The 25,541-nt window shown below is 42.1% G+C and overlaps 1 protein-coding gene across 5 annotated transcripts in view; it reads right to left on the reverse strand.

Moving 5' to 3' along the window:
* PTK2 (protein tyrosine kinase 2) overlaps positions 1-25,541 on the reverse strand; it is a 271,928-nt gene that overhangs the window by 242,308 nt on the left and 4,079 nt on the right. For 4 of the 5 annotated variants that reach the window (XM_055314395.1, XM_055314394.1, XM_055314392.1 and 1 more), the window contains exon 2: positions 3,307-3,411. The exons of the other annotated variant lie outside the window; for it this stretch is intronic. The gene's annotated coding sequence lies outside the window, so the exon portion shown is untranslated. The remainder of the gene's footprint in view (positions 1-3,306; positions 3,412-25,541) is intronic. 5 annotated transcript variants of the gene reach the window in all.

Below are 25,541 nucleotides of genomic sequence, written 5' to 3' on the forward strand. Positions count from 1 at the left end.
AACCCTCAGGAGGCTGGGCAGTTGAAGACAGCATGCGTGGCCTGAGCCCTGGCGTCACTGCCTGCCAGCTCCGTATTCTTGAGAAAGCTGCTATAAGCTCTGAACCTGAGCTCTCCTACCTGCACCATGAACATGCCACCACGGACCTCAGGGACCTGGCTAGGCTGGGTTGCTCAGTACCCAGATGGCAAGTAAGTGTGAGGATGACCTGGATGTAATCGACCTCACTACTCTCTCCCCCTTCACATCATCGAGGTGGGCTTTCATTCTGACCACTCTCCCACATGGCTCCGAGTGCCCTCAAGTTGCCAAACCCGAAGGCCAAACTTCAATCTTCATTTGACATTTCCTGACACAGAATTGATCACATCCTCCTCCTGGAACTTTCTTCCCTGCTTCCCATGATGCCAGCGCTTCTGGTTTTCCTCACACTTGCTCTGTGCCAACCACTGCTCACGTTCATCCTTGAGCGCTTGACACCAGTGACCCAAGGCTCAGACTCGCTTGTCTTCTCTGTGCTTACTCCTGCAGTGATCACAGGGTGTCATGTATTTTTCACTGCCACTTTCAGCTCAGACTTCTCTTCCAAGCTCCAAATACCTATTTACAACTGCCTACATGACATCTCTACTTGGATCCCTAACAGAATCGCAAACTTAAAATGCTTACAAGTGAGCTCCCCATCTGCCCCTCTAAACCAAGTTCTACCCACAGCCTTCCCCCCATCTAGTTGCCCAGGCCAAGAGCCTTATAGTCAACTCAACTCCTCCCTTTGTCCTCACACCCCTCCACCCAATCTGTCAGCAAAACCTACTGATTCTACCTTCTAAATACATCCAGGACCCAATTACCTCTAGCTTTCCTGCTCCCATCCAAGCCTCCTCTGCTGCTCACCTGATTCCCACAGTAGCCTCCCGACAGGTCTCCTAGTTGCCCTCCACTCTTCCCCACCCCCAACCCACGTCTATTCCCAACACACCAGCTTTTCAAACTTCAGTCGAATCTTGGAGCTGAACACTGAGGGGACAGCTGCCCTCTGCAGCCAACAGCCAGCACTGCCTGACCCTAGTGACTCTTTGGATAAATAGACCCAGAACCTCAGCATTCAATTTTTGTCAATTGTTCTCAGCTGCCCTGATGCTAAAAAGCTATCATTCACAAAATGAGAGTTTTTCAGATGGGTCTCCAGGCAGCCTTCCTCTCTGTCTATTCCCTCCCCACACCCCAATAACCCTGAAAATAATCTCCACACATATTCCAGCAATTCAACTCCTCCAAAACATTTCTTCACTTTCCTAAAATTCTGGTTGTAGAACACTCCCACCCCGAGTTTCTGGCTTCTAATGCAACACCTCAAAACAAAGCAAGAACCAAAAACCTGATCTTTCCCACAGGGGCTCGAGTGGACCAGGGCACTCGGGTACAACCAGGGACCCAGATCTCAGCAGAACATCATTAAGTTTTCTGCACAAAGCCAGGCTTACGCATGTGACCTCACCATTTGTCCAGAATTGGGGGAAACAATTATAGGAACACTGGTTTTAAGGTTATTTTCCTGGGTTTACATATTTTCAAACAGGTAGAGGGGAGTGCCAAACTAGAAGCAGTAGATTACATCCCAGTGCCCAAAGTTCAAAAGAGCCATGAACAGGCTCCCAACGTCCTGTCAGGCCTTCAACCCATGGCACATCTCATTAAGAAGAAATATGTTGTATAATTTCTGCTAAATATGAAACTTGTGCTCTACCACAATGAAATATTTTTAATAGCTAATGCTGCTGAAAAGTTATGTTTGATATTCTCCTTCTTCTTTGAACCCACTCAGAAAAAAGAACTTATTTTGTGGCAAGCATTAAATACTCCTTCAACCAGCATTTACTGAAAACGACCTATGGGTTGAGCAGAAAACATGCAGAGTTGAAAAATAACAAAATCTTTGCCCTTAAAGACATAGAAATAGACTTGTATAGCGCACTGTTACAGGAAGAGACATCAAATATACAGGGGGGTGGGAAGGGACAAGAGATGTAAACAGCTAGGTGCGGCCCTCTCCAAACTGTAGCACAGTCATACCTGGCAGAGCACAGCACACTGAGCAGGTGCCTCTCACAGCCAAGAAAGGGTAGAAGGAATCAGAGACAAGGAGCAAGACTTCCACGCCTTACTTGGAAATTGAAACTGCATGGCATAATTTCCCTTCCCTAATACCTAATCCTGGCAGAAACAAAAGTGGGTTCAGAGGAGAAAGGAGAACAAAGAGGAAAGTGAACTGACCCCCAGAAGGAAACGGAAAAACAATCCAGGGCCCTGACCCTTGGACATATGAGACATAGACACCTGCCAAAGTCAAATTCAACATAATTATAAATTATCTTGAATTCTGAAGGAGGCTTTTACCAAAGCAACATAGAGGTAAAATAAAATGTTTACCAATGCTTATTCCCCAAGAGAGATTTATGAATCTTCTATCATCTATCCTCGATTTACCACCAGGCCTCCCAGAAAGAGCAGTCTTTGAAAATAAGACAAACTGAGATAGAATCTCAGTTCTACAACATCCCAACTGTGGAGTGCAGCACAAGTGCCAATGTTACAAATTAACAAATTATAAATAACCCAATCTATGGGGCTCACTTTTCCTCTCATTAAAGTGGGGGAAATGCCACCAACTATCAATTGCTAACCTGACCACTGAGCACATTACGCATTTCTTATGGCACTTTCACCATAACCCTGGGAGAGCGGCCCTGTTATCAGCACCCTTGTCAGAAGAGAGAGCTAAGTTTAGGCAGTCAGTAGAGTTAGCATGGAGAAAAAGCTAGGTTTCAGTCATTAGTGAAGAGTTAGTAAATAAATAGCCAAGCCAACATCCGAATCCAGAGCCCCTAAGAGTAAGACACAAGTAAAAAGTACACACTCCAAAGCCAGACTGAGTCTGAATCCCAGCTTTGCCATTTACTGACTTAGTAACCTCTAACCTGTTTCAGTTATGCAAATGTGAAACAGGGGCAAAGAGTAACCTTCCTCCTGGGGTTACTGGAGAACTCCGACTGTTTACCATATCCAGGCATTCTTCTAGAGCATATGCTGCTAACGTTACTACAATCACTGACATTACTTTTATCTGTCTCTATCCACACAAAAGGCACTAAACAACTAATATTTCTTCCCTCACCTACTCTGCAAAATCAACCAGCTTTTATTTGTTTCTAGAATATGTCAAAGAAGCCCTAAGAAAGGTGAAAGAAAAACCAAAACAAAACAAAAAACCAAGACACACAAATGTAGCAAGAGAATTATACTCACAGTTCTGAAGGCCACACTAACTCTGTGAAGAAATCAAACGTCAAACGTTGGTCTAAAGGAAATGCTCCTAATTTCTCTTTCCTCTTTCCATAGTCCTCAGAAAACCTGACAAGGAGAGACAACATGCACATTTATTTTTTTATTTTTTTAAAGATGTATTTATTTATTTATTCATGAGAGAGAGAGAGAGAGAGAGAGAGAGACAGGCAGAGGGAGAAGCAGGCTCCATGCAGGGAGCCTGATGTGGGACCCGATCCGGGGTCTCCAGGATCACGCCCTGGGCCAAAGATGGTGCTAAACCACTGAGCCACCCGGACTGCCCAACAACATGCACGTTTAAAACACCTTCCTTTCACTTTTTCAAAGCTCTACTGAACTCACCACCTCAGCCAGTTCCAACACCTCCCATACACACTTGTTGAGTGACATGTGGGATGAGGGGTAAAAACAGGGCACCATGTCCCTCCCTGTCTTCAAACTTACCTTCTAGCTAAGAAATACATGTGAAGTAATTGAAAACTATTAAAACATATCAAAAAACCATAAGCTTAATAGGGTGTAAAGTTAGCTAATAAGTGTACGGTACAATGACAGAATACAGACATCTACTCCAGTGCCTACCACTAAAACTATGTTTTAAAAATGCTCTCTCTTGTGTGTACATGCACACTCTCTCTCAAGTCAATCAATCAAATCTATAAAAATATATATTTTAAACAGCACAGGGAGAACTAAAAGGAGAAAAAGCCAAGATTTTGGAAGCTCTGGGACAATCTTCTAACAGAGAAGATCAAGACCCAAACAAAGAGTAAAAGAAGAAACTTGGAAGAAACAGAAACTATAAAAGATTGTAGTAAACTAGGCAGCAGGTCCAAATAAGCCAGATTCTAATTCAGTAGTGGAACACACTGAGAACCAATTTTGCTTGCACAGCAGTCCGAGAAGACTAGAACTGGCAGCATCAGTGCAGACAGGACAGAGGTAAAAAAGGTTCAGTCTTAAATACAGAGGAGTTGAGGAGGGCCACAGAAGCTGAAACCAGAACCTCAATATCAGGCACTACGTGAGACCCTCCCTCACTCTGACAGAAGGCGGGGGGCAGGGGGAGAGGGGGCAGGGTCCATTCCCTGGAAAAAGCAGAGGCCATCTAAGGACTAAAGTCACCCTGCCCCGTTGCACTAAACAGAGATGGATTTAATGACTGTATATACAGTGAATGGTGAATTCTCCAGCTCTCCTTTAAGACCACGCATGCATGCACACACACCCTCGGTTCCCAGATTTCAAAGTCCCAATTCTACAGAAAAGAAATGGAGACTATTTCTGGGGAATCTGATCAGCCCAAAAAGACAGACCTAAAGATAATAACACTAGGGACCCCAAGCAAATGGCCCACCCAGGATATCCTGTTGTAAAAGTCAAACAGCCCCATGTGTCAGACAGGAGAAAGAAGGAAACAAGCTGAAAGAAACAGAGACTATACAAACTATCAAAAATTTAGAGGTAAGACAACACTGTAATCAATAAACAAAAACAGGATGCTCTTGTGAAAGAACAGAAAAAGAGCCCCTGGAAATCTAAAGAACCTTTCTGAAATCAGAAATAATAAACTAAAGAAAGTTAAGTCAAATTGAAGTCATCTCCCTGAAAGTAGGATAAAAAGACCAAAAAAAAAAAAAAAAAGGAAGAGGAAGAGGAGCAAAGGAGAAGAAAAAAATATTAAGACAATTACAACTTCTATCCAGGACAGTCAAGTTGTGGACTTCCAGAAAGACAAAATAAAGAAACGAAAGGGAGAAAACCTCAACACAATAATGCCAAAAAGTATTCCCAGAACTGAAAAATAGCAGTTGCCAGAAAGAAGGGACCCGCTGAATATGCAGAAGAGTAGATGAAAACCGACCCACACAAAGTATATCATCATGACATTTCAAAAGATTTGGACAATTTTTAAAACTCCTACAAGCTTCTAAAGATGGAAGAGAAAAAAGTTATATACAAAGGATAAATTAGAATTGCTTCTGAATTCTAAAACAGTAACATGAAAACAAGAAGGCAATGGAGCAATCTTTGAATTTATGAACAAATATGAAAGCCAATATAGAACTCTATACCCAGCCAAACTATCAATCGTTTCAATCACATGGTCCCAGTTTGCCTCCTAAGCATCCTATGTCGGAAGTCACTGGAGAAAGTCCTCCACCAAAACATGAGCATCAATAAAAAATGAGCAAGGCATGAGCTTCCATGAAAAAGGGATATGGGAATCCCCAGGATGATGATGAAGAGAGATTCCAGAATGGTGGCTGTGCACTAGGAGTTGGAGTAGCATTGCTCAAGAGGAGGGAATGCTGAAGACTGACTTCACCTTGTTCAAAGACACTGTACCATCTTTTTAAAGTGATTAACTCCACCAAAATAGAGTCAGTGAAGACAAAGAGTCACCACAAACAAAAAAATCCAACTCTGGACAAAAGCCAAAGGATGTGAACAGAAGAACATACAGGGACAACACAATAAAAGGCCTAAGGAGCAAGCAGCTCAGAAAAGAAGAGAGATCTCTAGGAAACTGCCAGAAATAAAATGTGAAGAAGAGATGAGTCTATATGACTATGCAGAAAAATTACTAAGAGGATACTGGAAAGCATGGGGAAAATAAACAATAGGTATAAAAAGAGTTAAGAATGTGGAGGATTGAACAAAGATGAATACCTGTCACACTGCTCTGTGCACACCTCTATCACAGGACTTACCCATAACCAATATACTCTCATCAGGACTTCTCTCTCCCTCACTCTGCTGGAAAGACCTTTTTGAGGAGGATCATTTCTCATCCAGGTATCACCTTTCACCTTTCAGAATCCAGTACAATGCCTGCTACAAGGGGCACCTGGGTGGCTCAGTCAGTTAAGCATCTGCCTTTGACTTAGGTCATGATCTCAGGGTCCTGGGATCAAGCCCCAAATCAGGCTCCCTGCTCAGCAGAGTCTGCTTCTCCCTCTGCCTCTGCTCCTTCCCCTACCCTGTCATTCATGCTCTCTATCTCAAATAAATCACTAAAATCTTTTTAAAAAAGAAAAAGAGTATACACAAAAGCAGAAGTGTTTTTGCATTTAGTCATGTGCTGAGTATCTACTATACATACCTGCTATCCTTCTAGAGAACTAGAATTCAAAGACATATGGACCTTGCTTGCTTTTAAAGAGTTTAGATTTTTTCACACCTGAAAAAATACCCTATATCCTCATTCTCCTCAAAAGATGAAAAGTTCACCAGAAGCTTATAGAAATTTAATAGTCCAGCTATCACCAATATGCAACCCAAGACCTGATGACACTTTTTTGACATTACACGCATTGTGTCATATGAAAAGAGTGCCGGCCTGGGTATCAGGACATCTAGTTTCTAGTACTTTAGAATTATTACTTTTGAAGAAGACAAAATCCCAACTCCCTTATATGACCTGTCAGGCCCTGAATGATCAAGTCCAGTCTGTCTCTCATGCTATCTCCTATGAATCCTACAAAGCAGAAAAATTAAGCTATTTCCAGTTTACAGAACCACCTGTGTCCTCTCTCACACCAGGACCTTCCTTCCCGGGCTAAAATGAATACACATGTGGTGGGTGCCGTGACCTTTCCTCAGGTGGGACACCTCTCTCCTGTACCCCCTCAGTACTCCTTCACATGCCACAGGTATCTGAACCAGGCCGTGGGACACATGGCAGCAGACAAGAGAGACAAAGCCCTGCCCTGAAGGACTACTGTGATGTAGCTTCCTGTTCAACAAACTAGAGTGGAAGTCAAATTTGGCCTGCCAGTGTCTTCTCCAACCCAAACAGCAAGATTCTGGAGACGACAAGCTCTTTTAGCTCTGCAGCCTCAGCGCACCTACATCCTGGATAAATAATTTAAGCGCTATTAAATAAAACCAAAGTGAAAGTCAAAAAGCCCTAGTGGCTGCAGCAGGTGAGTAACATTTGCTCTTTAGAAGCCCTCTTTTGCTATTGTCTTTATCTGTTTGTTTATTGCCTCTTTTCTGTTAGGAGTATAAACCTGAAAATGTCATTCAGGGAAATCTTGCAAGTCTGCTAGAACTGGCTTTATTCTCCTTGCTAAGTGCAAGACAACCCAGTTATTCCCCATGTCCGGTCTCCATTCACCACTCTATAACCAACAGTGTGCACTGTAGCAAACACCTAAGACACATAATCACAACACATGTACTTGAAATGTGAATGATCTAATGGTGACTAAAACAGTGTATGCACTGGCTTTGTGTGACTTGTAATTACTCCTCATTTTACTTTGTATTTTAAGAAGAATTCAAGCAAATGGCAACACTGAATTTTATCTACACTGGGCCTATTGCATGCCTGCCATTAGAATAGCAGGCAGCTTCTGGCATGGCACATCCAGCACTCCTATTCATCCCATGACTTTATCTTTATTGAGAATATCAATCTATGCTTTTTAGCTACAGAATTGCTAAAATATAAGCATAAAAATTTGAATTAGCTCAAATAGGGCAGAAAACTAGATACTTCCCAAACCCTATAATAAAAATGCTTAAATTCCTTTGCTCCAAAGAAAATTAAATTTGGCTCATTATTCAAGGAAATATATTGTCAGCTCCTTGAAGATATTTGTAAGATGGATACTCTACCTTTTTTGTTTGAGTGGGTGCATTTTAAAACACATACACAAAGATGCTCAGGCTGCTCTGAACCCTCTTCCCCTCTAACATGCATAGGACAATTTCCCACCAGTCACAACACACTCTGAATCTGTGTTTCCTGACCTCGTAACATATTCTGCATCACCACTTTGCTTACAATGTTCTCATTTCAGTGCATGGTCCAACCTGGACAGTCCCTGACACTCGCCTCTCACTCACACCAACAACAGTGACAACCTGCCATCTGTAGAGGGTGTGGTGTCATAGCACTCTCTCCCAAGTGCTGTACAAGCACCAGCTCCTGAATCCTCACGGCCCTAACTTACTATTACTCTTTTCCCATTTTACGTATGAGAAAACAAAGTCAAAAAAAAATTAAGAAATTTTCCAAGGTCACAAAGCAAATGAGAGAAAGAGATCAGGCATTCAAACACTAACTTATCTTAGAATCATGATGCTATTCTGGCTTCCCAAGTTAACCAGATATTATTAATGTTAAAATAATGGACATGAGTTGGGCTTTCCAAAGCAAACACAACAGAAAAATTCTTTCTAAAGTTGAGTAACATTCAACAGGACATATTGACAAATTCTAAAATATCTGGCTTCAATCAACCGTGTAGGCCAAGCCCCTGGCAAAGAAATGGTCTGCTTGATGCCAACTGCCAAATAAAGCCCAAACCCGCTATTTCTTAATGCATAACATCCTAACAATTTAAATTATTTGTGAAAGTCTCCAATGTCCAAACTATACAAGCCCTTCACACAGATGTCCCTTCACCTCAGCTCAGCGTACCAATGACTTCTGCACTCAGGCAAGTGGTAACCTGTACTCTCTGAAGAACACAGGTCAGAAGTAACTTCCTGAAAAACTAAAAATATATAAAGAATGTGAACATGATTATGAGAACTATCTGGACAAATAAAAGCTTCTTCATGCTTCAAAATAATTTTCTAGCCAAAAATATTCTAATACTGGACAGTGGAGTAGCTCTTGGTCATAGGTCACTGCACCCATTCATCTGGGTGCCAGCACGTGGTACAAGGTCTGCCTACTGGTAGTAAACTACTGACATTGTGAATACATTAAGGGAAAAGAAGAGGCAATATTACTAATTTCTGAAAACATAATATTAGAAACAACAGCAACAATAAATTGTTCTGTATGCAGAGTAAATGGAGAATACAAACTTCTTAGACATGCTGGTCAAACTCAGCAGGGAATGATTAAGATTAGCTTTTAAATTCCCACAACAGAAATAACATCACTAGGAACTGTATTTGCTGAACCTCGGGCTGATCCTTCTCTAACTAGTCATGTACTAAGAACTGTGTTCTATCACATTTGTAAAAGAGTTATGATAATCTCTACTTAACAGATAAGTAAAGAGATTTAAGGCTTAAGTAACCTGGTCAACAAGCAGGGAACAAGGATCAAATCTGAGATTCAAAGCAAGACTTGTCCAACACCCATCCTCTTAATCTCCATTCTATTCTACGCTGTAAATAATATGCCCAGAAAATTCTACTGTGCAAAGCTTTAAAAATATGAAACACTATTCTACTCCAATTAATTAACAAGTACAGTTAACATTCAAAACTAGGCAACCCTTCAATTGTACACAAAAGAACTAATGGCTATTACAGTATACCTAAGGATCATTTTGTCTACCTGAGAGAGACACCAAAAGAAGGACCTACGAATCAAATTCATGAAGTTCTTAGAAAGAAATCTCCCGCAAGGATTGGGAGCGGTAACTGATCAAGAGACACAGTCATGTGGGTATCAATGGCCTGGGTGAAACTGAAGATCACCTGTGAAATTGGAAGCAGTTTGCAAAGCAGAGTCCCAGATGTAGGTAGAGAAGAGTAAGAATGTTCCCTCCTGGAAAGAGCAACTAGAAAAGCTGGACATAATAGCTGCAGAAGCTACTTGACAACTTGTGAAAAGTAAACTGTAGCATGGATCAGGAAGCAAGGGGATCCCGGGGTGGCTCAGCGGTTTAGCACCTGCCTTCAGCTCAGGGCCTGACCCTGGAGACCGGGGATCAAGTCCCACATCGGGCTCCCTGCATGGAGCCTGCTTCTCTGTCTCTCTCTCTCTCTTTCTCTTTCATGAATAAATAAATAAAATCTTAAAAAAAAAAAAAAAGGAAGCAAGACTGGAATTCAAACCACCACTGAGTCAGCAGATTTAAGTACGATGGAGAGTCTCCTAACATAATACCCTAAATGTGGAGGACACACCCCAAACTTTATTCAGCACAGGGAGAACCCGAAAAATGTTAATTCCTATGGGAGAAGGAAATCAGGAGAAGCCTCTACCAAGAAGGAAACAAATATCAGAATCAGCCCACAACTACTTTAAGACAGCTACTGTACAAATAATTCTACAAATAAGCAAACACACAACATACTCGATATCACAAATTCTTCTCTTCCTTTTATCTCTTAAACCCACTGGCCCTGCCTTCCTCCCCTCCCCCTGAAACTTCTCCCTCTAAAACTACCAGTGACTTCTGCACGACTCAATCCAATCATCAGAGCTCAGGTCTCAACCTTCTGGCAACAACTAATAAGAGCGGGTCTCCCCACCCTTCTCCTGAATATCACCCCCCCCAGATGCTCTCTCCTCTTCCTGCAGAGTCCCCCAGGGCTCTGTCCTTTCTCCTCTCAGCTATGCTGACCTCCCAGGCAAGCTCACTTCAAATGCCTTTTCCACGCTAACAGAACTAAAACTTGCACCTGCAGCTCAGACCCACTGCCCAGCTGTTGTGTTGGACTGACGGCCGCCAACTCCGCACCACAGCCACTGCCTCTGCCTTCCCCTGCGCACCCCCGAGAAAGCAGATCCCCGGGTCCCAAAACCTCTTCCAGCTACAACTCCGGGTTGGAGTTCATTAATTAAGAGGTAAGACCGGCAAATTGAAAAGAAATATTGTTCTCTTTAACCCTGCCAGCCCTCCCAACGGTAGTGATAGGTTCTAATTCCCTGTATTACGAGTCTAGAGTGGCCAGTGTTTGCCTGACCAAACCCTGGCAGGTGCACGCTATGCTGGGACCCGCCTCTAGGTCCCTTGGAGAAGTGGAGCATCACTGAAGACAACTGAATAAAACATCCAACACCTCCAAGCTCAGGCACTGACTGACCTGCCCCCTCCACAAACCCCCTTACACACAATCTTCTCCATCTCTGACAATGCCCGCCTTCCAACTGCTGAGATGAGAAACATCAGATACCATCCCAGCCTCTTGTCCTCCTCCCACATTCCACATCCAGTCTTGTCAGAAAATAAATCCAGTTCTGCCCACAACACAGGCCCAGACGCTGTCCCCTTGCCATCATGTTCACCAACACTGTTGTGACACGAGCCACCATCATGACTCACCCAAATGGCCAGAGCACTACAGAGCAGGCCTCCCCACTCCCACCCGTCACCCTAGCACACATGCTAGCCACGGCGGACAGACCAAACCTAAATCAGATGGCACTACTCCTCCGTTCAAAAGCCAAAACGATCCCTCCCTTTACATGGATGACAAGGTTGGACGGAACAGTGGAGGAATCATCTTGAGGAAAAGTAAAGTCGTTGAAAAGAACAGCTGCTGGGAGGGGAGGACGTCAGGACTAACACCAACAGTCAGTGAAGGAAGGGCCGAAGGACAGAGTGGGTCTCCTTGGCCACTGCTGAGCCAGCAGATGTTACCCACACTGCTCGGCTGTTTGTTCAAGGACTCCATGGGACTGAAGAAGTGGCCTCTGAGAATGGTCGGTGGAGAACCGGTTGTAAGACTTTCAAAGTCACTGAGAAAACACTAATACAACCTAGACTGGAATCTGATGACAGTAAAAATATATGCAGAGCAGAAAAAGGGTTAGCTGGAAAATTTACAAAGATGATAAAAATATAAGTTTAAAGCATTTAAAATATGGTTATTCAATGTATTATTCACCAGCAGGTGTTTTGTGGAAAGTATTCTAACACATCGTGTGTTAGCCAAGAGCATCAACAGCAAACTTCATTCAAACAGCCTGACCTGGCCTGCCACACAGCAGTTCCATGGTTTACGCAAGGCTTTCTTGTGACTTTTCAACCTCAGAGCCAAGACTGACATCTTTCTGAACAAAAAGACCCTCTTTCAGTCATCTCTGTTACCAACACTGAATCACTTTGGAAATTAGCTTTTGCTCATACTTGTTAACACTCCTTCATGAACTCAACATAAATGTACAAGGCACAGCAGCGCTCACATGAGGGACTTCGGAAGTGAAGTCATTTCAGTGACTGCAAACATCATAATCACAAGTAACATCAGATGCAGCCACTCTTCACTTCCCATGCTGCCAGAAGTTAGAAAGAGGGCAGCGCCTGGCTGACTCAGTTAGACTGTGACTTCTGATCTCAGGATTACGAGTTCAAGCCCCACGGTAGGCAGAGAGGTTACTTAAAAATAAAAACCTAAAGAGAGAAGTGGACTTCTGTCTCTGCACAAATCCACAGCAGACATGTTTTCTGAGTTCAAATTACAGTTCCAGCAGCATTTCTCAAACCTCAATGCAGTGGAAATTCCTGCATTTCAAAACCCACTTAACAGTGCAACTGAGGCACTTCCATCTAACCATTAACTGGAAGAGATTCATCTGCACTGGAATGATACTCTGAAAGGCAAACACCAAAAAGAATCTAGTGGAATTCTATGAACATCTGCCAAACAATGAATACATTAAATTGAAATGATATGGACACTTCCGAAATGGTATCAATAATCCAAGAGCACCTACCAACATAAAGACACTGTCAAAGATGACATATGTAAAATTTCCATGCAGATGAGCACCAAGAGATGAACATTTGTAATTGGTTGTGATGATAGGGAACACTAACTTTGAACTCCCATTAAGAAAAATGTTATCTGGGGATATCTGGGTGGCTCAGTTTGGTGAAGCTTCTGCCTTTAGCTCAGGCCATAATCTCAGGGTCCTGGATTCAAGCCCTGCATCAGGCTTCCCACTCAGCAGAGTCTGCTTCTCCTTCTCTGCTGCCCCTCCCGCTGCTTGTGCTTGCTCTCTCATGCGCACGTGGTCTGTAACAAATAAAATCTTAAAAAAAAAAATGTTATCCAACCCTCCTCCTTTTGAAAAAGAATTCCATTCTTATTAGTAGACCTGTATTATATATACCTGTCCAATTATTATTTGGAATTCTGCCAATAAAAATTTCGTAGAAATTAGTGTTCTCTTGCGTTATGTAAGTTCTTACATAACATCCATCATTTTGCCCACTAGTCTGCAAAACCCAAAATATCTACCATCTGCCCCTTCATAGAGAAGCCTGCCGATTCCTCTCAATCAACTTTCCCAGATCTTCTGCACACAGGTACAGCTAAGGCACATTTCATATATCTTTAACTTCTCAGTTGTTTCTTTTTTTTAACTTAAGTCTGCCATTTTACCTTTATTCCTTATAAATTTTACCTTGTTGATTTTAGCACTTTACAACCTGTCGAAATATTTTAAAATTTTGATTTCAAAAACGAATCTCCTGGCATTAACTCCTGATCTTTAAATTCCTGATGAAAACATTACGACAGGTGTCAAGTAAGACACACTTCTGGAGACATCTTCACCTGTGTGCAGAAATTCTGGTATTTTAGTTTTGAGGCAAATTATACTATATGTGGTTGCAACATATCTTCTACCTAAAAGCAATAATTTCTTGAATTCTCTAATAATGACAAATAATAATTTACTTCTTAAGCTTCATGCAGTAAAGGATTCAGCTTGCCCCTGGAAAGATTCGGCCATTGCCCAGCTCCTGGGAAGTCACCTCCCAGCCCTTGGAATCTCCTGCCTGATAAGACTGTCTTTGTTTAGCTGCAGGCCTTGAGTCACACCCATCAGTCTATACTAACAATGTGATTTCTGGTGGAGCCTTGAGCTACACATAACATCGGCCTGATCTCCAATGGGACTGGAGACTAAACTCAGCCATACAGGCAGTGCCTGTGGGACAACCCCCAGCAAATATCCCGGACACCAAGGCTCAAGTAAGCTTCCCCAGTTGACAGCGTCACTGCTGAGAGAAGTCAGGACAAGGAGAGGACAACTAAAGCTCATGCTTGGTCTTCCCTGGACTTTGCCCTGTGTGCCTTTCCTTTGCTGATTTCTGTCTGCATCCCTGAGCTGTAATAAACCATAACCATGAGTCTAATGGCTTTTCAGAGTTCTGTAAGTCCTTCTAGTGGACTAGAAGGAACCATGGAACCTGCAGGTAGTCTTGGGGGCCTCCCAACTCCAGGTCTTGATGACTTATAATGCATTTTCACCAACACTACAGCAGTGTTTCTTCAGTATGAGGAGATGCTAGTTTAAAATGCAGATGACCAGGATCTCTGAGTGGCGCAGCGGTTTGGCGCCTGCCTTTGGCCCAGGGCGCGATCCTGGAGACCCGGGATCGAATCCCATATCGGGCTCCTGGTGCATGGAGCCTGCTTCTCCCTCTGCCTGTGTCTCTGCCTCTCTCTCTCTCTCTCTCTCTCTCTGTGACTATCATAAATAAATAAATTTAAAAAAATTTTTTAAAAAAATGCAGGTGACCAGCTTCTACATCAGAAATGATAATCCAACATCTCTGTGGGATGATACCAGGCATTTGCATTTCATTCATTCATTCATTCATTTGAGAAAGAAAAAGAGCCAGAGAATGAAGGGATGGGGCAGGGCAGAAGGAGAGGGAGAGAATCCCAAGCAGACTGCACACGGCCCACAGAGCCCAACACAAGGCTGGATCTCATGACTCTGAGATCATGACCTGAGCTGAAAGCAAGAGTAGAACACTTAACTAAGCCACCCAAGTGCCCTTGTTTGCATTTCTAATATACTCTCCTTGGTGATTCTTTTTTTTTTTAAGATTTATTTATTCATTCATGAGAGACACAGAGAGAGAGAGAGAGAGAGAGAGACGGGGAGGGGGGGGCAAAGACACAGGCAGAGGGAGAAGCAGGCTCCATGCAGGGAGCCTGACATGGGACTCGATCTCGGGTCTCCAAGATCAGGCCCTGGGCCAAAGGTGGCACCAAACCACCGAGCCACTCAGGCTGCCCTCCTTGGTGATCTTATGTACACTACTTTCAGGACCACTGACATACCCAAAAGCTGCCTGAGGCACTGACAGTTTTCTGTTGTTGTTGTTTTTTTTAATTTAAGTAATCTCTACACACAACATGGGGCTCAAACTCACGACACTAAGAACAAGAGTCACATGCTCCACCAACTGGGCCAGACAGGCATCCCAGGACTGTCTTCTTTTTAATGAATCCCCATCAGGGTAGAGGCTCAAGAGTCAAGAATGCCTCATGAAAATGCCTTAAATTTGGTAAATAAGTGAGAAGAACTGGCATTACTAGTCTCCTAAAACTTAGAATATGTAAATGTGTGAAATTTGTCTTGTCATTTCTCAAATATCTAAGATAATGTGGAAAGAAATGAATGCAAACCACATGTTACTTTGATACAGTTTGGGTGATAGATTCAATGGCATCCATTTCTTATCGATTCGACAACTATATCAATTTTTTTTCAATCTCCTGACAGTTAATAGGAAACTTGAGTTTTATAAGCAGTCTTCACACCCTTCTCATCTACTGAAAAGAACACCAGTGAGCTAAAAGTCGAGACAATTAGGAGTCTCTAGAGAGTTCTCCTCCGTCAATATTAAGGACCCATTTATCCTTTCCAGGTTGTTTCTTCATCTCTAAACTGGGAGCTCTGGACCAGATGATCCCTAAATTTAGATCAACCTCTAAAATCCCAGACTACCTAAATAAGAATAAAGGAGGCAAATACCCAGTGGCAAAGTTTAAAATTTCCAATGAAATGGCTGAAAGGGCAGACTCAAGATGAAAATCAAACATCAACTCTTCGCTAACCAAATACTCGTAACCTGTCAAAAATTAATTCATATGCAGACCACTTGCATTTAAACTAAGTTACTCTTGCTACCTGTTTTACGCAGTCAGTTCCTTAGAACACAACTAGTGTATTTTTTCCAATGCAAAAAGCAAAGCTTTTTTGCTTTTTTTCCCAAACTTTTTGCCCTCACTGGAATCACAATCATCCCCAGCCTGAATTCTTAGGGGTGGTATCGTAAACAGCCTAGGGTTTTTCACTTATAACGTCTACACTATCACTGTGTTCCATCATTTCTTATGTCTTTGCCATTCATGACACTTGGCCCTTAACGTCACGGTTTTTCTCAACAAGAAAAGGGACACTTTCTCAGACATAAACCCATTTCCAAACTCGCCCCTCTAAGATTCCTCTTCCATAGGGCAGCCATATCTCACCACAAAACAGCGTATCTCTGCAGGGACTGCTTATAATCTGTAGTCTGTAATTCCTAAATTACATATAATCTTGATGTCAAACATGAACCAATCCAGTTTAGACTCCAGAATAATACCACATTAACCTGCCTGGTGTGAACATTAACCACCAGCTTCCCAGCTCCTCCTGCATCTGTTCACAGGAGAGCTAACCGTTAAGAATATGAGTTAGGTACTGTCTTACAACTATTTTTTTTAAGATTTTATTCATTTATTTGACAGAGAGAGAGCACACGCACTCATACAAGTAGGTGGAGGGGCAGAGAAGAGGGAGAAGCAGGCTCCCCATTGACCAGGGAGCCTGATGCAGAGGCTTGATCCCAGAACCTGGGGATCATGACCTGAGCTGAAGGCAGATACTTAACCGATTGAGCCACCCAGGAGTTCCACTGAGCCACCCAGGAGCCCCTGTCTTACAACTATTAACACACTTCTGAGTAAAGAGAAAAACTACACTCATTTTTGGAGCTGACAGAGCCAACTAAAAGGGACACTGGTCCATCTCTCATAGCCATAGAACTGTTAAGATATGCCTAATAGTTTATAAACTTTAGCTTCACCTAATGCACAACAGCATACTGAAACATCCATGCTAATCAGAGTCCCAAACATCTGGCTGACCTTCTAAGTACCAAAACTGTGCCTTGTTTTGTCTTCTGGAGGTGGGGGGGAGGTCAGGGGAGACATCTCCGTTGCTGGTTGGCACTGTTTGGTTGGTACAGCTGGGCTTAGGTGACAGCTCCATGTGTCTGTACGTGATGTAACAGTCTGAGATGTATTACAGTTAAAGTAAAAGTCCTTTGATTTGGATGCTTAACCTTCTCTTACAGCCTCACACCTGTGCAGAGTGTCAGAAGTCTACAGTTGAACAAGGAGTGCACCCCCTCCCTTGGGGTTAGGCTTACTTTTGATAATACGATGAAAGTCCAAGCGCTCTTACCCCAGGAAAACAACTCACGTGCACGCACACACACACAATTCAGCTTACCATTTCTGGGGTTCATGGACCTAGGAGAGAGAATTTCCTCCTTAAGCAACAATCTGATCAGTAGGCACTTAGAAACAAAAGGATCTTCATGGATTTCACCAAGGGAGAAATCTGGGAGCCATCCTGGGATTGCTCTTGACACCCCTTCTCTCGGTCATGCCTCTTCCCTTCCCTGGTCAGAGCCTGGAGACTGACTCAGAAACAGCCTTCAAATCACCCTCTGTGCAGTTCCTCAGTCATGCCCTTAATGAGGGCCTTCTTCACTTGTGTGTACAACGTAATTGTATAATTAAAAGAACACAGGCTGTTAAATTGGATCGTCTGAACTTTGCCCGTCACTTTACTAGCTGAGCGACAGACACCAGGCAGCCATTTCCTTAATGACAAAGGTTTAGTTCCTCTCCCTCCTAAAGTGCTTCACTGTAACACTGCCTCAACTGACCCTTGTGCTAGTGCAACCACCCGCCTGCCATATGAATCTGCTCCTGTCAAAGCCAACCACACAGGGCTGTGACCCTGCAGACAGCATCAACCCCACCTCCTTCTCTACCCAGCCCTTTCTGTACTCCTAAACATTGGCAAAAACATTCAGTTGCACAAAGCCCAGCCTCTCACGGCTCTGTATCTCTATGTGGGGCATGTGCTCTGGAAGGTCCTCCCTGCTTCCCACCTTCCACTCAATTTCTACAGATCCCTGCAGACAGCCAGACCTGTAGAGGTCACAGCACCTGGTCCCACTGCCCGTTTTTGTAAGGTTTCTGGACTAATAAAGGTTTTTACATTTTTAAAGGGTTGTTTAAAAAAAAAAAAAAAAGCTATGTGACAGGACCTGTGTGGCCGGCAAAGTCTGAAATATTTACTATCCGACCTTTAACAGAGAAAGTTTGCTGACTTCTGAGCCTGACCATGACTGGGGACATGCCCTCCAGGTCCTCAGAGCACTCTGCTACAGCACTATCACTGTGGGCATCACATTGCATGCTGACCACATCACTACCCTCCTGCCTGGGCCCCCGAGGACTTAACACTACTTTAGACACAAAATGGGTATTTAATACTGTTGACTCTCGAACAACCATGAAAAAATCATACAGATTTTTTTATATACATGCCACACAGTAAGTGTATTTTCCCATAAGTTTCTTAACATCCTCTTTCCTCTAGCTTACCTTTTTATAAGAATACAGTATATAATACACATACAAAATATGTGTTAACTAAAGATTTTCAAGTATGAGGGAAGGGTCAGCGGCCTACCATTGTTCAAGAGTCAACTGCACTAGCATTTTACATGTGTATACCATCTCACGTAGGAACTACACACAGAGCCTCAAAGATCACAGATACTACACTTCATAGTATTTATATTACTTTGATAATTCTCTAGTTAATGCTATTTTGTAAACAGAACATAAATGAAACAGACACCCAAAGTTAAGCACTAGGCAGATATTTATAAGTTAAATATCAGCACTTGGTGGTTTTCTGCTCGGCGCACTAGAGTATCCCATGATCCCACCTATACCAGTCTGAGAACTCAAACCGCACCTATAGACAGGCTTCGTGATAAGCCTATCAAAGAGGGGTCAACCACCTGTCCAGTGTTGCAGTTCCAGGCAGGCAGACCCCATAAAAGTCAAACTTGGGGCAAGGACACCTGTATTAGCGGTTCTCCAAAGTGGACCCAAATACCATTGCAAATCCCTGATGAGGTTTTCAAGAGTCGGACCAGCACTGTGGAACAGAATGCTCTGTGATGATAAAAATGTCCCATCTCTTCACTGTCCAATGTGTAAGCCACCAGCCACACGTGCATACTGAGCACCTGAATTAGGGCTAGTGTGACCGTCAAAGAGAACATTTAATTTTATTTAATTTCAATTTAAATAGCCATACATGGCTAGCAACAACTGTAGGAGACACAGATCCAAGTCTAGACTCTAAACACCGAAGTGAAATGAAAAAGAATTTTCCCTGGCTCCTTAGGTACAAGCTATGTTATCTGGCCCAACTCTTCCCCTGAAAAAAAAAAAAAAAAAAAAAACCTAAAAAAGATGGACAGAATACTTTAAAAATCTTAAAAATCAACCAGAAACTGACAAAGAAATAAAGAAATACCAGGCCAAAATTAAAGTAAAATGAGGAACCCAAAGAGATCAACAAGAACAGAATCCACCTTTGCCTTGAAGTCATTTGCTGTTTTTGAAAATTTTGAACTTTCATTTTTACAACAATGTAGGGAAAGAGGAATAGTAATCAAAAGCTGGGTCCCCCAGGGTGTCTAACCAAAAACCCTACCTCAATAAGCAGGACCCTAAAGGCTACATAGCTCAAGATAAGAGAAACCAGAAGTGAATCATCTCTACAGAAAAATTACAGCATTGGGTGGTCCAAAAGACCTCAAGCCTTTAAGGTGCTTTAAGGTCCGGTATCCCTGGGTGACTCAGCGGGTTCGCGCCTGCCTTTAGCCCAGGGCGCGATCCTGAAGTCCTAGGATCGAGTCCCGTGTCGGGCTCCTGGCATGGAGCCTGCTTCTCCCTCTACCTGTGTCTCTGCCTCTCTATCTCTCTCTCTGTGTGTGTGTGTGTGTGTCTATCATAAATAAATAAAAAATAAATCTTTAAAAAAAAAGGTGCTTTAAGGTGACCCCAAGGTGGTTGAAGCAATTAAAAAAAAAAAAAAAGCTCTCTGGAAGGGGCTACATCTTCATTCTATGCCTCAAGAATCCTACAAATAATCAGAATTAAATTAAAAGTCCTACAAATAAAAAATAAATAAATAAATAAATAAATAAATAAATAAATAAAAATAAAAGTCCTACAAATAATATTCCACACTACAAATAAAAAATATATCAAAATGACTCACAGACCTAAATGTAAAAGTGGAAACTTTTAGAGGGGGGTGGAGGAAAACACAGGAGAAAATCATTGTGACCTAGGATTAGGCAATGATTTCTGAACTATGACACCAAAAAAGCACAGTCCATAAAACAACAAATTGATAAATGATTCTTCATCAAAATTTAGAACTTCTGCCCTTTAAGGCCCTTTTAAGAAAATGCAAAAACATGGGCACCTGGGTGACATAATTCAGCATCCAACTCTTGGTTTCAGCTCAGGTCATGATCTTAGGGTCATGGGATGGGGCCCCGCATCAGGTTCTGTGCTCAGCATGGTGTCTGCTCAGGACTCTCTTTCTCCCTCTACTCTCTGCCCCTTCTCTCCCTACCCCACATGCACTCTCTCTCTAAAATAAATCTTTAAAAAGAGAGAGAATGCAAAAACAAGCCACAGCATGAGGAAAAAGCACAGCATGCATCTGATAAAGACTTGTATCCAGAATATATAAAGAACCCACCAAGAAGAAAAAAAATATAATAGGCAAAAGGTGTAAACACCAAAGACATGGAAAGATTCTCAACATTATTAGGTATTTGGGAAACAAAGTAAAACCACAACGAAAGACCATTACACACCTATTAGAATGGCCAAAAAGCTAAAAGACTAAAACTATACCACGTATTGTCCCAACAATCCAGAGTGACTGAACTCCCACACAAGGCTAGGAGGAATGTAAAATGGTTCAGCCATTCTAGAACACAGTTTGACACTTTCTTTAAAATACCAAACATACACCTACCACATGATCCAGCCATTACAGTGCTAGAGCCAACAATTCGGGGAAAAATAAATGCCTATGTTCATATGAGGCCTTGAACAAAATTATTCAAAGGTTTTATTTGTAATAACTCAAAACAAGAAACGACTCTCCACACACTGATCACATTCAATGTCAACCCAAGAACATCAGGAAGAAATTTTTTGGAAGTTAACAAGTGAGTCTAAAACAGATAGAGATCTGCAAAGGGTCAAGGGTAGCCAACGGATGCTTAAAAAGGAACCAACTGGGAAGAGTTTCACAGTAAGATAAGACTTGTAAAACTAAAATAATCGAGGCAGCTTAAACTGGGCAGTACCAGCAGAATCCAAGAGAGTCCAAAAACAGATGCACATACACAGACCTTCCATTTGCAAGAAAGGTAGGACTGCAGCAGGTTGGGGAAAAGATGCTCTTTTCAATAAACAGTGTTGGGGCAACTAGATGTCCACAAGTTAATGAAGCTAGATCCCTTCATATACCAAAACTAATTCGGAGAGAATCATAAAGTTAAAGGTTAAAAGCATTTACAGAATAAATGAGGAATCAGTTCATGACCTCAGGGCAGGGAAAGACACAAAAAGTATACAAAGAAAAAGACTGATAAATGGCACTAATTAAACTTAAGAACTTCTATTCATTAAAAAAAAAAAACAATGAGTCAGTGAAACTGCATATGACAGAGTGGGAAGAGACAGTAGCAAAATACATAACCAACAAAGAACCTGTGTGCTGAATATACAAAGTCTACAAATCAATTTAAAAATAACCTAATAGTAAAATATGGACACTTCACAAAAGAGTGAATCCCAATGGCCAATAAATGTATAAAAAGATGTGCAACCTCACTGTAACCAGGAAAAGGCTATTTAAACCACAAGGCAGCAACAGGACAGAAACCACCAGAAGGGGCCAGGCAGGGAGACTGCTGTGATACCAGAGGGGCTGAAGCAGTAATCAGAGAGAAGCGGGTCGGTGGCTGCAGCCCCCAGGGTGGAGAAGACCAACAGGAGAGCCAGTTACTGAGAAGCTGCTCCCAGCCAGGCGTCCTGTCATACATTTAATGGGGGTTATGGTCTGTGACTGTAAACTATAACTTGAACTTCACTTGACCAATGTAAGGAGAAAGAAACTGTTACAGATAACTTTTTCCCACCAGCTCATCCTGTTTACTTTCTCCATCACAGAGCTGCACTATTAAATCCAAGCCTGGTGGAGGCCAGAGGAGGTACATGGGAACACCCTTTATACCCTGTGTTGAGATTATAGTACACTCAAATCCACCGTGTATCCCTGATTCTCCTTCTCTACCTTTGTAACAACTTTCATATACTTAAAGACCACAAGGCCCTCTCAGCAGGAACACACACTCTTCTTCAATCATTAAACAAATTACTGAGGGCCAACCCCCTATCCTAGTAGGAGGAAGCTGTGAAGGACCCACAGATAACCACAGAAAAATACAGTCCTTGTCCCTGAGCTCACAATACTCTATTTGCCAACAGGTGCATCCAACTCTGCATAAGACAGTAGAAAGTAGGCACAACACCAATCCCATCTACGTACACTAACTTTTATCTAGCTCTGCTCTTAGGAAAAAAATAAAGGACAAAGGCAAAACAAAATGTATTAAATTTAGGGTTGCTTGGGTAGCTCATCGGTTGAGTGTCTGCTTTCGGCTCAGGTCATGACCCCGGGGTCCTGGGATTGAGTCCCACATTGGGGTCCCTGCAGGTAGCCTGCTTCTCCCTCTGCCTATGTCTCTGCCTCTCTGTGTGTGTGTCTCTTATAAGTAAATAAAACCTTTTTTAAAAATTTATTAAATTTAGATACAACTTTAACGCTAGGCAAAGTATCAACTCACACAATACTGCTTTAGTAGTCACCCCAAGACTTGGAAATCATCCTGACTCTAGTATAAGCAAGCCAATTTCTCAGCACCAAAACAAAACCATCAGGGAACATATGCCTTAAGCACCCACAAGTACACACTTTCCTGCTATTTGCCAAAAGCCACAAGTCCAGGGGTCATACAAATTGCTATTTCAATGCAAAATTACTATTTAAAATACAAACCAAGATTTAAAAGCATTAAATGATCTCAACATAAAACATTCAAAATCCCTAAACAAAATTAGTCGTGAGGTCTTCCCAAGACTCTAAAAATCCTGAAAAATATTTAAGAGTACTGAAGTGACGGCAATCTCATTAGCAAATCTAAGTGGTCAGAAGCCATACACATACTTCTGCCATTTACAACTGATTTTTTGCCTGCTACGACTTGCATTTCTCTTAAAACACTCTAAACTAGTGGTTCACAGACATTAGCATGCAACAAAAGCTCCTGGACAGCCTGTTAAAACAGACTCCTGGCCCCACCCCCAGAGTCTGATTCAGGAGGTCAGAGGTGGGGCACAAGCACACGCATTTCTAACTAGTTCCAAGTGAGAGTGATGCAGCCGTACTTTGATATCCACTACCAACAATCAGTTTCCTGGACTGCATGTGCATGTGTGTATTCAAGTGTTTCCCTTCACAATAAGCAAGACTAAAAGGGACTTGCTGAGGAAGAACAAACTACTTTTTTCTTACCCAAATACTCACTTTTCTTGCCTGAGTGATGGTAAGTGACCTGTCACTCAAAACGTTCTCTCTGAACAACGTAACAGTAAAAGATACTCTCAGCAGATCAAGGCAAAACCTGGCGTGTCGTAGAACTGGCACTACCGTGTTCTGAAGACAGATTTTTAAAAGTAGTTTCAGGGGACAGACTGCGTGGTTCAGTGGTTTAGCGCTGCCTTCAGCCCAGAGCATGATCCTGGAGACCCAGGATCAAGTCCCGTGTCGGGTTCCCTGCATAGAGCCTGCTTCTCCCTCTGCCTGTGTCTCTGCCTCTCTCTATCTCTCTCTCTATGTGTATTTCATGAATAAATAAAATCTTTAAAATAAAAAAAAAGTCGTTTCAGGGCATAATGTAAAACCCCTGTAAAGTATATGATGAATCCAACTGATTAGTAAAAGATGTATTAGAGCTTCTAGGTCAGTCCTCAAGGATCTTTGGTAAATCTCACTCATTTTGTGCCACCCTGAGCAACTTCCTACATCTTCAGAGTCCTAACAAACACATGACCAATTCCCACAAAATCAATTTCCAGAAAAAAATATTTGAAACTGTAAATGGACAGAGAAATGCTTTTTTTCCCAGCTCAAATTTGAAGTAATTTGTAATCTAATATAAAGCAAAGGTAGAGAGACAGATAATCCAAGACTTTCCCTGGTATCAAGTCCTAACTGGTTTTTAAGTAAGGTTCTTTACCAAGGCAAACAAAAGAGTAGATTGCTGACTGATGCAGTAAGTTCTCCAACAATTAATGAGCCTAAGATTCTTTCATTCAATATATTATTTGTGTCAGACACTGGGGATGCCATAGTGTGTAAAACAAAGTCTCTGCCCTCGTGCTGCATATATTCTATAAAAAGACACACAATGCACTACCCATATGGAATGTATAAAACCATTTCAGCTCTTTCTTCAATCCATCAAAGACAAACACATGGTGCTTTGGTCACAAGTAGACCCAACAAGCACCTACCATTCACAGCAGAATCCAAAGCACCAGATGGCAAGACTTTTAAGAAAGAATAATGGAGGCAGAAAGGAGATCCTAGGCACAGACAGCCCAAAGATACAACTTTTCAGGTTCTTCTGAACCTTGGTTTTGGTCCACTGGCCCCAAATAAAGGAATACAGAGTGCTTAAAAGCACGATGGAAAATTCTAAATCAGTGAGAATGAGCACATTCACTTCAGAAATGCTTATAGAGCAGCAATGTGTTAGAGATTATAAATTCTAGGATTTACTACAAGGGGATTAAACCTGTATGAGAAATGTACAATTTACTTTTCCCTCACATTACTCCTTGGTTCCCACAAAACTATATTCATAAACATTGACACCACCCCCCCCAAAAAAGTCACCAATGAAAAAACTGTAAATGTAGAGGTTTATTAAAGCACATCCTTTAACAAATAAAAACCATCAATCACTGCACCATGCATTACATACTTTTATTTAACTAATTCTAAATTAATTAAAAATAATTAAACAATTTTGGTTTATGTTCATTAAAATGTTTACCTATACCACGTCAGCCTGATCATAACTTCATGATATGAAAGTGTCAGATGCAAATAGAAAATATAATTATTTAAACTTTCCCAGACATAGTAATTACACTTGCATGCTAGTCACTCCCCCTGCAGAAGGCTGGGTTAAGATCTGTGAGACTACTGCTTCCCTAGCCCTGGAAACTACACAAAGTCCAGGAGACCTGGGGAACCAGGATCTGCCCCTTGTGGCCCAAGAGACCCATGGCAAGCGCCTCTTAACTCCAAACTTCCAGTGTTCCATCTGTAAAATGAGGATATAAGTAGCATAACTCTACGGTTCTTGTGAGGAGTAAAGGAGATAAAGCCTGAAACCCATCAGCTCAGGTCTGGAACGTTTTATCTACCAGATTTAATT

This window comes from Nyctereutes procyonoides, unplaced genomic scaffold (assembly GCF_905146905.1).
Source record: "Nyctereutes procyonoides isolate TBG_1078 unplaced genomic scaffold, NYPRO_anot_genome, whole genome shotgun sequence".
Taxonomy (NCBI): Eukaryota; Metazoa; Chordata; class Mammalia; order Carnivora; family Canidae; genus Nyctereutes; species Nyctereutes procyonoides.